The sequence below is a fragment of the Hordeum vulgare genome, chromosome 3H, assembly GCF_904849725.1.
Source record: "Hordeum vulgare subsp. vulgare chromosome 3H, MorexV3_pseudomolecules_assembly, whole genome shotgun sequence".
Lineage (NCBI taxonomy): Eukaryota > Viridiplantae > Streptophyta > Magnoliopsida > Poales > Poaceae > Hordeum > Hordeum vulgare.
Window position 1 is genome coordinate 605201143 of NC_058520.1, and position 10914 is coordinate 605212056.

Here is a 10914-nt window from a genome sequence, read left to right on the forward strand (position 1 = left end):
TAGGTGCGTACTACTCATAGATAGGATCAAGAACACAAATATATTCATGAAATCATCAGGTATTCAGATCTGAAATCATGGCACTCGGGCCCAAAGTGACAAGCATTAAGAGTAACAAGTAGTAGCAAAGATGATATACACACATAGTAGATGATAGGCAACATGCCCCCAACAATCTGACAAACTATTACATGATCTAACTCATCCAATCCCTACCATCCCCTTCACCTACAGCAGGGAATTACTCACACATGATGGGGAAGCCATGGAAGGGTGATGGAGTGGTGATGGTGATGACGATGGTGACGGCTTCCCCTCTCCAGAGGCCAAGGCAGCATCCAGATTAGCTCTCCCGGAGAAGAACCGAGGGTGGCGGCGGCTCCGCGTCGAGAACTTGCAAAACGACTTCTGTTCTGGGATTTCTCCGTCACGGGTAAAAATAGGAGTCAAGGTAGGGCACCAGAGGAGGTGGGCACCCAGGCGGCCTCCCGGCGCGGCCAGGGGGCAGGCCGCGCCACCAGGTCGCCTGGAGGCCTGGTGGCCCCCTATGGCCCATCTTCTGGCCCAGGATTCCTCCCGGTGCGTGGATTTTCTCCATTTTTTATTAGAATTTTCCGGGACGCCTAAAATTCCATTTTTCTGCACACAAGAAAACCATAGAGGCAGCTCTGCTGAAAACATCGCCAGTCCGGGTTAGTTTCGTTCAAATCATGCAAGAATGAGGCCAAAACAATAGCAAAAGTGTTTGAAAAAGTCGATACGTTTGAGACGTATCATTGGGCAATGCGGTTGTGCAGCTCAACTACCCGAGTTCAACTCCTAAATTTGATAGGTGACGCACAGGGATTTTTCTCCCATTTATTGAGAATCAAGTTTGATTTGTGATGAAACCACTCATCAAAAAATATCCTCATACTCATTTAAAAAAATTACGAGGACCATGTTTATTTTGGTACTCATACTAAAATAGTCGTATGCGTACCTAGTTGGTGCAAAGGACGGGATGTATAAATCTCTTCCATTTTTAGAGGGGGTGATCTTAGCTCAAGTGGTCGGGGAATTGGATGTACAAACCCAACACCTGAGTTCAAATCCTCAAAAAGGCAAATTTAGGTTTTTATTTATATTTGAGGACCAGGATTTCCTCGTACTCATTCATTTACTAAGGACTAGGCTTGGTGCGTAACCAAGAACTAAAATCCTAGTAGTCATACTTAAAAAAGGTTGTGTGCATTCCTAGTTTGTGAGAGGCGAGGGAAGTGAAATTCTAACTTGTAAATTTTCAGGACCATCATATCTATCCTCCTGATCGACTTTTCTCAAGAAACCTCAGAGTGCGCCCTTCCCTCACCTCCGCTGGACGGACACGCTCAGGCAAAGCCCCATATGGTACCCGGCTGCGGCGGGGCCTCTCTCCCTCGCGCTCTAGTCGCATTTCTCCGAATGGATCATCTCAGCTATCGCGCGGGTGCCGTTTTGTAGCTCGCCTCCGCTCCGTACCAAGCCCGCCATGGCCACAGGGAGTGGAGCCAGTAGGTTCATGCCTCGTCAGCTGCCAGCCACCAAGGGCTGGGCTACACCCAACGGTTGGGCGAGGATGCAGATCGTTGGCCTGGACTGCGGGTCGATCCCATCTCCACGGCACTGCGTACTGAACACACTAGTGATGTGGATTCGAGATCCCCCCTCCATGGTTGTGTTGGTTAGTTGCAACTCCGGTGCAGCGCCCTTTCGCATCCTCTAATGATTAGTGAGGGTCCGGCCGAAGGTCCTGCAGGCTTCGCCAGGACTGCGGTTGGTGCTCATGGTCAGCGAGGTGTCGGTCAATGGTGAGGTACTCCGTTTTCGGAGGTGTTGGTCCGTGATGACCACCACGTCCTACAAAGGCGCCCTGCCCATGGATTGTGTTGTCCACTAAAAGATCTTTGTGAGGTTTACTCTCTCTCGACCCGGTGGTTGGCTTTGACAGTGAGATGCAATCTATGAAAGATGACTTGACGCAGAGGGTATGGTTGTGCAGCGGCGGCGATTGGTTTTTATTTCCGAGCACGCAGCTGATAGCATTGTGGAAAAGTGGTGGCAACGACGCATGATTGACTTCGATGGTGATGCTCCTCGAGTACCTAGTCTCGAGCTACGGGGTGAAAACTAGGTGTGTCCCAAGTTGGTCGAACCTGGCAATGGCGATGTTTTTCTGCATCGATACCTTCTTGAAGGCATTGCTCGGATATGCTGAGACTGGTTCTTCACGGTGAAAACCCAGACTCTGGCTTTTGATGGTTGGATCTAGTGACGGTGGTGCTCGAATGTCGCTACCTTCCTGAAGGCATTGTTGTTGAAGAACCTCGTTGTCCTTGTGATGTCATGAGACGGTTGGTGCAGATATGGTTATTGTTGTAGGTTGTCAATCGCGGATTTGATCGCTTTGTTTTTTTTATTTGTGCTTGCTTAGGCATAGCTTTGGTCTTATATGACTTTGCTTTTTGCCGGTAGATCTTGTGTGTGTGCCGGTTGATGTTGGTTGTGTGCATCCTAGCTATGCAAAGGCGGGGTGTATGCTCATTTTGATTGTATTGGCTTGATGCTTCATTGTGAGTAATAAAATCCACCCTTTATCGATGAAAAAATAAAATTAGGAGCTCGACGCTGTATAGAACATTGAAACCCCTTTTTTACCATGCACGCAAGGGATTAAATAAAATCATAAAACAACCACTACAAATTCCCTAAATGAAAACTTTCGTAAGCCATGGTTTTGTTTTGTTTGTTTGTTATGCATGTGTTTGAATTTTGTAATCATTTTCGAAACATTCATGTCAAATGTTTCAAATTTCGGAAAATGTTTTGATTACACAAGCATGTTTCTAAATCTTGAATATAGTTTCGGTAATCATGAATTTTTGTACCATATATAAACATTTTTTTAAATCACAAACATTTAATGATTTCCAGACATTTTTTTAATTCACAACCATTTTATGATTTCTCAAAAAAATATCAAAACTAACAATTCTTTTAATTTTGGAATTTTATAAAATCCCGAATTAATTTAAAGAAGAAAATAAAAAAACAAAAATGAGCAAAGACAAAGAAAAATACGAAGTAACAAAATATTTTTTCAAATCATGAACGTTTTATGATTTTCTGACCATTTTATGAATTCATGAATGTTTTACTTGTTTAAAAAACCCTATTTTTTTGTATATAGAAATCCAGAATTAACTTAAAGACAGAAAAAGAAAAACATAAACGAGGAAAAGTAAAAAAAAAAAAGGAAAAAGGAGGGTGTCATGCTCCGCACATGGGCCGGCCCATATATGGAGGAAGAGGCGGAGCGTCTGCTAGTAATAAGAGAGAGATGAAGAGAAAAAGGGATATTACCTGCAATGCAATAACCATTGCGCTACGTCTATGCCGGCTGGACTTTTAAAAAATTGAATCATTTTCTTCATTTATGGATGGCATAGTGAGTAACTTATAGCAATTTGAGGGGTAACTTTAAGATGGACGAACAGAAACACTAATGATTTTATTATTATTAGGCATAGATTAGCTATCAATACAAAACAGTTATTAAAAATACAATAGTTTTATTGATGATATCTTATTTAAATTATATTCAGAATTTAGGTGCCACAACAAGTCTATTGATTAGAACATTTTCTGCTCCATAGTACTTTATTGCCGTGTGCATGGAGGCGAGTGAGGCGGGGTAGAAGTTGGATTGTTGAAGCTGTTGGTGAAGGAGAGACATGTATGTGTATATAGCACCCCTTAATTAATTTTGACATCTACCATACATACCCGACGATGATGGATAGTGCATTCGATATTCACCGAAGTTAGGACAGACATGCACATGATGACGTGATGAGGTAGAGAGGACTAATGAAAGAGCCATAAAAAGGATGACGTCTAAGAATAGATGGACTATAAGAACATCTATAGTTGGGCAGGACCGTCGTTTCTGGTCCCGAGTGCTTCAGTTGGGCCATCCGCTTAGCTGACATCCCTCCCAACTTCCGATTGGTGGCAGGAATCAGCAAGTTCATAGGAGAGTCCAAGCCAGAAACTTGGTTGGATGAATACAAAGTGGCAATCCAGATCGGTGGCGGAGATGACCAGGTCGCCATGAAACATCTCCCCCTGAAGCTCGACGGCTCGGCGCGAGCTTGGCTGAACCAGTTAGCTCCATCAAGCATCTACAGCTGGGCAGATCTGTCCCAGGCCTTCATCAAGACCTTCGAGGGCACGTGCAAGCGCCTTGCTGGTCTCGTGGAGCTCCAACACTGTGTCCAGAAGCAGAACGAGCCCCTGCGTGATTTCATCCAGCGCTGGACGACCCTCTACCACACGATGGAGAACGTCACAGAGCACCAAGCAGTCTGCGCCTTCAAGGCAGGCGTGCGGTACAGAGATTTGTACCTGAAGTTCGGTCGGACAGGCGACATCTCCATGAGCAAGATGATGGAGATAGCCGCACGCTATGCAAATGGCGAAGAAGAGGACCGCATACGTAGCGGCAAGCATAAGGCAATCGTCGACGGAGATGGGAACAACAATCGGAAGCAGAAGCAGAAAGCTCCATCCACTCCGCAGGCAGAGCCAGCAGCCGTTACGAATGCCGAGTTCAAGGGCATGGGGAAAGCTCAGTATACCCCCAAGAAGAAACAATTCGGAAACTCCGTCCTGTATCAGCCGTGTCCAATACACACGAAAATGGACGAAGAAGGCAATCCCATATCCCCGAAGCATACCACTCGGCAGTGTCGCCTCCTGATCCAAGGATTCGGCGAAGGGCAGCCGAGTGAAAAGGACAACGAGCAGGATGATGAGGACAAGGAGGATCCGTTCCCGCAAGTCCATGCAACATTGATGATTTTTGCTGACGTGGAAAGCAAGAGTCGACTGAAGCTGGTGAACAGAGAGGTGAACATGGCAACCCCAACCAACCCCACGTTCCTCAAATGGTCTCAGACTGCGATCACCTTTGATCAGTCGGACCATCCAGCACACGTGCCCACCCCAGGGAGGCAAGCTCTGGTCGTCGACCCGGTGGTGGAAGGAGTCCGACTGCGCAAAGTCCTCATGGATGGCGGCAGCGGCTTGAACATCATGTATGCTGACACTCTCAAGGGGATGGGCATTCCGATGTCCAAACTTAGCGAGAGCAGCATGCAATTCCACGGAGTCGTCCCAGGACGAAAGGCCAAGTCACTCGGCCAGATCGCGTTGGACGTCGTTTTCGGCTCCGACAAGAACTTCCACAAGGAAAAGCTGACATTCGAGGTGGTGGACTTCCAGAGTGCATACCATGCGATTCTGGGCCGTCCGGCGTATGTGCGTTTCATGGCCCGTCCATGTTACATGTATTTAAAGCTGAAGATGCCGGATCCCAAAGGTGTGATCACGGTCACAGGCAATCGGCAGCGGGCCGAGGAGTGTCTGCAGCAGGGGTCGAGGATTGCCGATCAGCAGATGGCTATCCTCGAGCTGGATGAGTACAAGAAGACAGCCGACCCCGCTGACTTGATGCGTTCAAAGAAACCAGCCTCGGAGTCCGCATTCAGTCGGCGGGAGACACGAAGAAAGTCAACATCCACCCGACGGACGACGCTGCTGCCCCGACAAACATCTCCACCACCCTTGATCCAAAATAGGAAGCCGAGCTCATCCAATTCCTCCGTGAGAACTGGGACATTTTCGCATGGAAGCCCGCTGACATGCCAGGTGTACCCAGGGAGTTGGCTGAGCATCGACTGCATGTGGATCCTGCTTCTCGGCCCATCCGAGAACGCCTGCGTCGGTCCGCCGCACACAAAAGGAAGGAAATCGGAGAGGAGGTGGCTAAACTTTTGGCAGCCAACTTCATTCGCGAGGTACACCACTCCGAGTGGCTCGCCAATGTTGTCATGGTGCCCAAGAAGGACAAGTCTCTCCGTATGTGCATCGATTTCAAGCATCTCAATAAGGTCTGCCCGAAAGATCATTTCCCGCTCCCCCGCATTGATCAAATTGTTGATTCGACTGCGGGCTCCGAGCGTTTATCATTCCTTGATGCCTATTCGGGCTATCATCAGATCCGTCTGTATGGTCCGGATGAATTAAAAACAGCCTTCATCACCCCATTCGGGTGTTTCTGCTACATCACTATGCCATTCGGTTTGAAGAATGCAGGAGCAACTTTTATGCGCATGATCCAAAAATGCCTCCTTGACCAGATCGGTCGAAATGTGGAGGCATATATGGATGATATCGTAGTCAAGTCACGCAAAGGTTCCGACCTGCTGACTGACTTGGCAGAAACATTCGCCAACCTACGTAGGTACGGTATCAAGCTCAACCCAGCCAAGTGTTCATTCGGCGTTCCTAGCGGGAAGTTACTCGGTTTCTTCGTTTCCGAACGAGGGATCGATGTCAACCCCGAAAAGATCGGGACCATCGTCCGAATGGAACGGCCGGTCAGAATACATGATGTTCAAAGGCTCACAGGTTGCCTAGCGGCTTTGAGCAGGTTTATCGCTCGACTCGGCGAGAAAGCGTTACCTTTGTACCGACTCTTGAAGAAATCAGATACTTTCGAGTGGACAGACGAAGCCCAAATCGCATTCGACGACCTCAAAGTCCTGCTTTCCACCCAGCCGGTTCTTACTGCCCCGCTCAGTAAAGAACCCCTTCTTCTATACATCGTGTCTACAAATCAAGTCGTCAGCACTGTTCTCACAGTCGAACGCGAAGAAGAAGGCAAAGCGTACAAGGTTCAGCGGCCAGTATATTATGTCTCCGAAGTCCTCACTCCTTCCAAGCAGAGGTATCCCCATTATCAAAAGCTTATTTATGGGATCTACATGACTGCAAAGAAGGTGGCTCATTATTTTCAAGACCACTCGGTGTCTGTCATATCTGATGCTCCGTTGTCGGAAATCCTCCACAATCGGGACGCATCAGGCCGAGTGGCGAAGTGGGCAATGGAGATGTTATACTACGACATCAAGTTCGAAGCCAAGAAGGCTATAAAGTCTCAAGGTCTGGCTGACTTCATAGCAGAATGGGTAGAACAACAGCAACTGACTCACATCTACTCGGCTCATTGGACCATGTTCTTCGATGGGTACAAGATGTTGAATGGCTCCGGCGCTGGCATAGTGATCATATCGCCGAAAGGTGATAAACTCAAGTATGTGTTGCAGACACATTTTGATTCTTCCAACAACGAGGCAGAATACGAAGCTCTCCTTTACGGATTGCGCATGGCCATCACACTCGGCGTCCGTCGCCTGTTGGTCTATGGCGACTCGGATTTGGTGGTTAATCAAGTGATGAAGGAGTGGGATGTAAGGAACCCCACCATGACTGCATACTGCAACGCAGTAAGGAAGCTCGAGAAGAAGTTTGAAGGTCTGGAACTTCACCATGTTCCCCGACTGAAAAACCAAGCGGCAGATGAATTGACGGAACTTGAATCCACTCGGAGACCGGTCCCGAGTGATGTCTGCCTCGAGCACCTACACCTCCCCTCAGTAAAAGAAGATCCTTTTACAGAGGAACCAGTACAACCGAAGAGCTCAACAGATCCGACTAAAGTCGAGGTCCCTGCTGTGGTTGATTTGATCATAGAGATTCTTGCTCTCATCCCCGAATGGACTGTGCCGTTCATTGCGTACATCCTGAGGCAAGAGTTACCAGAAAACGAAGTCCAAGCTAGGAAGATCGTCCGCAGATCGAAGTCCTTCACCGTCATTGATGGCCAGTTGTACAGGGAAAGTGTTTCAGGCGTCCTTCAGCGGTGCATCTCTCCTGAGGAGGGACAGTTAATCTTGGAAGAAATTCACTCGGGAACCTGCGGCCATCATGCCTCCTCAAGGGCAATCGTCGCCAAAGCATTCAGAGCTGGTTTCTTTTGGTTGCACGCGAATGAAATGGCAAAGGATATGGTCGATCGTTGTGAAGGCTGTCAGTTCTATTCGAACAAGTCCCACATGCCAACGTGTGCGCTAAAGAAAATTCCTCTCGTCTGGCCATTCGCCGTGTGGGGATTAGATACAGTCGGACCATTCAGAACAGGCCAAGGAGGATTCACTCATCTGCTGGTCGCAGTCGACAAGTTCACCAAGTGGATTGAAGCCAAGCCCATCAAGAAGCTTGACGCCCTTACGACCATCAAATTTATCAGAGACATCATCTCCGAATACGGGGTTCCACACAGCATAATCACCGACAACGGCACAAACTTCGACTCGGACAGGTTCAAAGGCTTTTGCACGGGCCAAGGAATCCGAGTGGATTTTGAATCCGTGGCACACCCCCAAACAAACGGGCAAGCAGAGCGGGCGAATGGACTTATTCTTCAAGGGTTGAAGCCTCGACTCCTGCGAGAAGTTGGACATGCCGCCGGCGCATGGGTCACTGAACTGCCTTCGGTGCTGTGGGGCCTCCGCACAACTCCGAATATATCTACAGGGCGATCCCCGTTCTTCCTCGTTTATGGAGCAGAGGCGGTCCTTTCGAGTGACTTGCTTCACAACTCTCCACGAGTCGAACTCTTCTCTGAAGCCGAAGCAGAGCAAGCTAGGCAAGACGGAGTGGATCTTCTAGAAGAAGAGCGCCAGATGGCGCTCACTCGCTCAACAATTTATCAACAAGATCTGCGGCGATTTCACGTGCGACACGTCAGGACTTGCACATTCCAAGCAGGCGACCTGGTGCTCCGAGTGGATCAGCACAGACCACACAAGTTGGCTCCCGCCTGGGAAGGACCCTTCATCATCTCTAAGGTGCTGAATAATGGAGCGTATCGACTTTACAACCTCGACAGGGAAACGGACGAGCCGCGAGCATGGAATGGAGATCTCCTGAAGCGCTTCTACACACGACTGCCGACGGAGACAATGTAAAGAACAAGTATCATTGAAGTAATATAAAGCATATTGATTTCTTGCCAATTCAAATTTCTTCCGCGTTTACAGACTCCGGTCTAAAAAATCTCTCCGAGTGTGCATTAAAAGTCGCACACGGAGACTTAGCTACGACCCAGAGTCGCCTAAGTAAAAAACTCTTTCCGAGTGTGCACTAAAAGTCACACTCGGGGACTTAGCTGCGACCCAGAGTCGCCTAAGTACAAACTCTCTCCGAGTGTGCACTAAAAGTCGCACTCGGGGACTTAGCTGTGACCCAGAGTCGCCTAAGTACAAACTCTCTCCGAGTGTGCACGAAAAGTCGCACTCGGGGACTTAGCTGCGACCCAGAGTCGCCTAAGTACAAACTCTCTCCGAGTGTGCACTAAAAGTCGCCCTCGGGGACTTAGCTGCGACCCAGAGTCGCCTAAGTACAAACTCTCTCCGAGTGTGCACTAAAAGTCGCGCTCGGAGACTTAGCTGCGACCCAGAGTCGCCTAAGTACAAACTCTCTCCGAGTGTGCACTAAAAGTCGCCCTCGGAGACTTAGCTGCGACCCAGAGTCGCCTAAGTACAAACTCTCTCCGAGTGTGCACTAAAAGTCGCAATCGGGGACTTAGCTGCGACCCAGAGTCGCCTATGTAAAAAACTCTCTCCGAGTGTGCACTAAAAGTCGCACTCGGAGACTTAGCTACAACCTAGAGTCGCTAAGTACAAACTCATTCCGAATGTGAACGAAAAGTCGCACTCGGGGACTTAGCTGCGACCCAGAGTCACCTAAGTAAAAAGCTTCCTGCGAGTGTATACTCGAGATCCACGAGACTTAGCAGACCCTCATTGAGGCTCATGTGGATGTGAAGACAACTGACAACTACATGAGTAACAACTCATTCCGAGTGTGCACGAAAAGTCGCACTCGGGGACTTAGCTGCGACTCAGAGTCGCCTAAGTAAAAAAGCTTCCTCCGAGCGTATAATCGAGATCCACTTGGAGGCTTAGCAGACCCTCATTGAGGCTCATGTGGATGTGAAGACAACCGACAACTACATGAGTAACAACTCATTCCGAGTGTGCACTAAAAGTCGCACTCGGAGACTTAGCCGCGACCCAGAGTCACCTAAGTAAAAACTCATTCCGAATGTGCACTAAAAGTCGCACTCGGAGACTTAGCCGTGACCCAGAGTCACCTAAGTAAAAGCTCGCTCCGAGTGCACACTCGGAGACTTGGCAGACCCTCATTGAGGCTCATGTGGATGTGAAGACAACTGACAACTACATGCTCCGCATGTTTGCCATTGGCTTCACCAACAAACGCCAAACAAAAACCACGAGCCAAAATCGTGTCAAAAAAAACTTAGCGAAAGAAGAGCGAAATATTCGTTTCGAATTCAAAGTTGGAACCACGAATGTGACGGCCAACAGCAGTGGCCAAAGTTTGATACAGATACCACTCGGCATACCGAGGTAAATGTGCGTTCACCATAAAGTTTTTCAAGCGTCACCGGGACTGGCAGGCTCCACAAAGGTGTCAAGGTCGATCCCGTTTGCGATGCGAGTGGCTGTGTCGAGGAAGGTCTCCATGAAATCTTCGAATCGAAGCTTCTTGGTGTTGGCGACCTGCAACGTCTTCAACTTTTCTTCGCGAGCTTCCTTGCAGTGCACTCGGACTAGAGATAGCGCCACGTCCGCACCACAACGAGCGGCAGACTTCTTCCATGCCTGCACTCTGCTCGGGACATCCTCCAGCCGAGTCATCAACCCATCTATTTCTTGTCGGGAATCGTCTTCGGGCCACAGCTCCTTGTCGATCCGGCCGATGACTTCTCTCAGGCGGCCAATGAAAGGTCCCACTCTGCTAAGGCGAATATGCGCTCGGAGCAAGTCCCGGTTGGCTTCGTCGCCGAGTGGAACGTTCGGAACAACAGACCGTTCAATGTCGGCAGCTTCAGCCTCAGCGTCCCGACAGAAGTCTGCAAAGAAAAGACAAGCAGAAAGTAAGCGCAGAATGAACTCCAAAGTC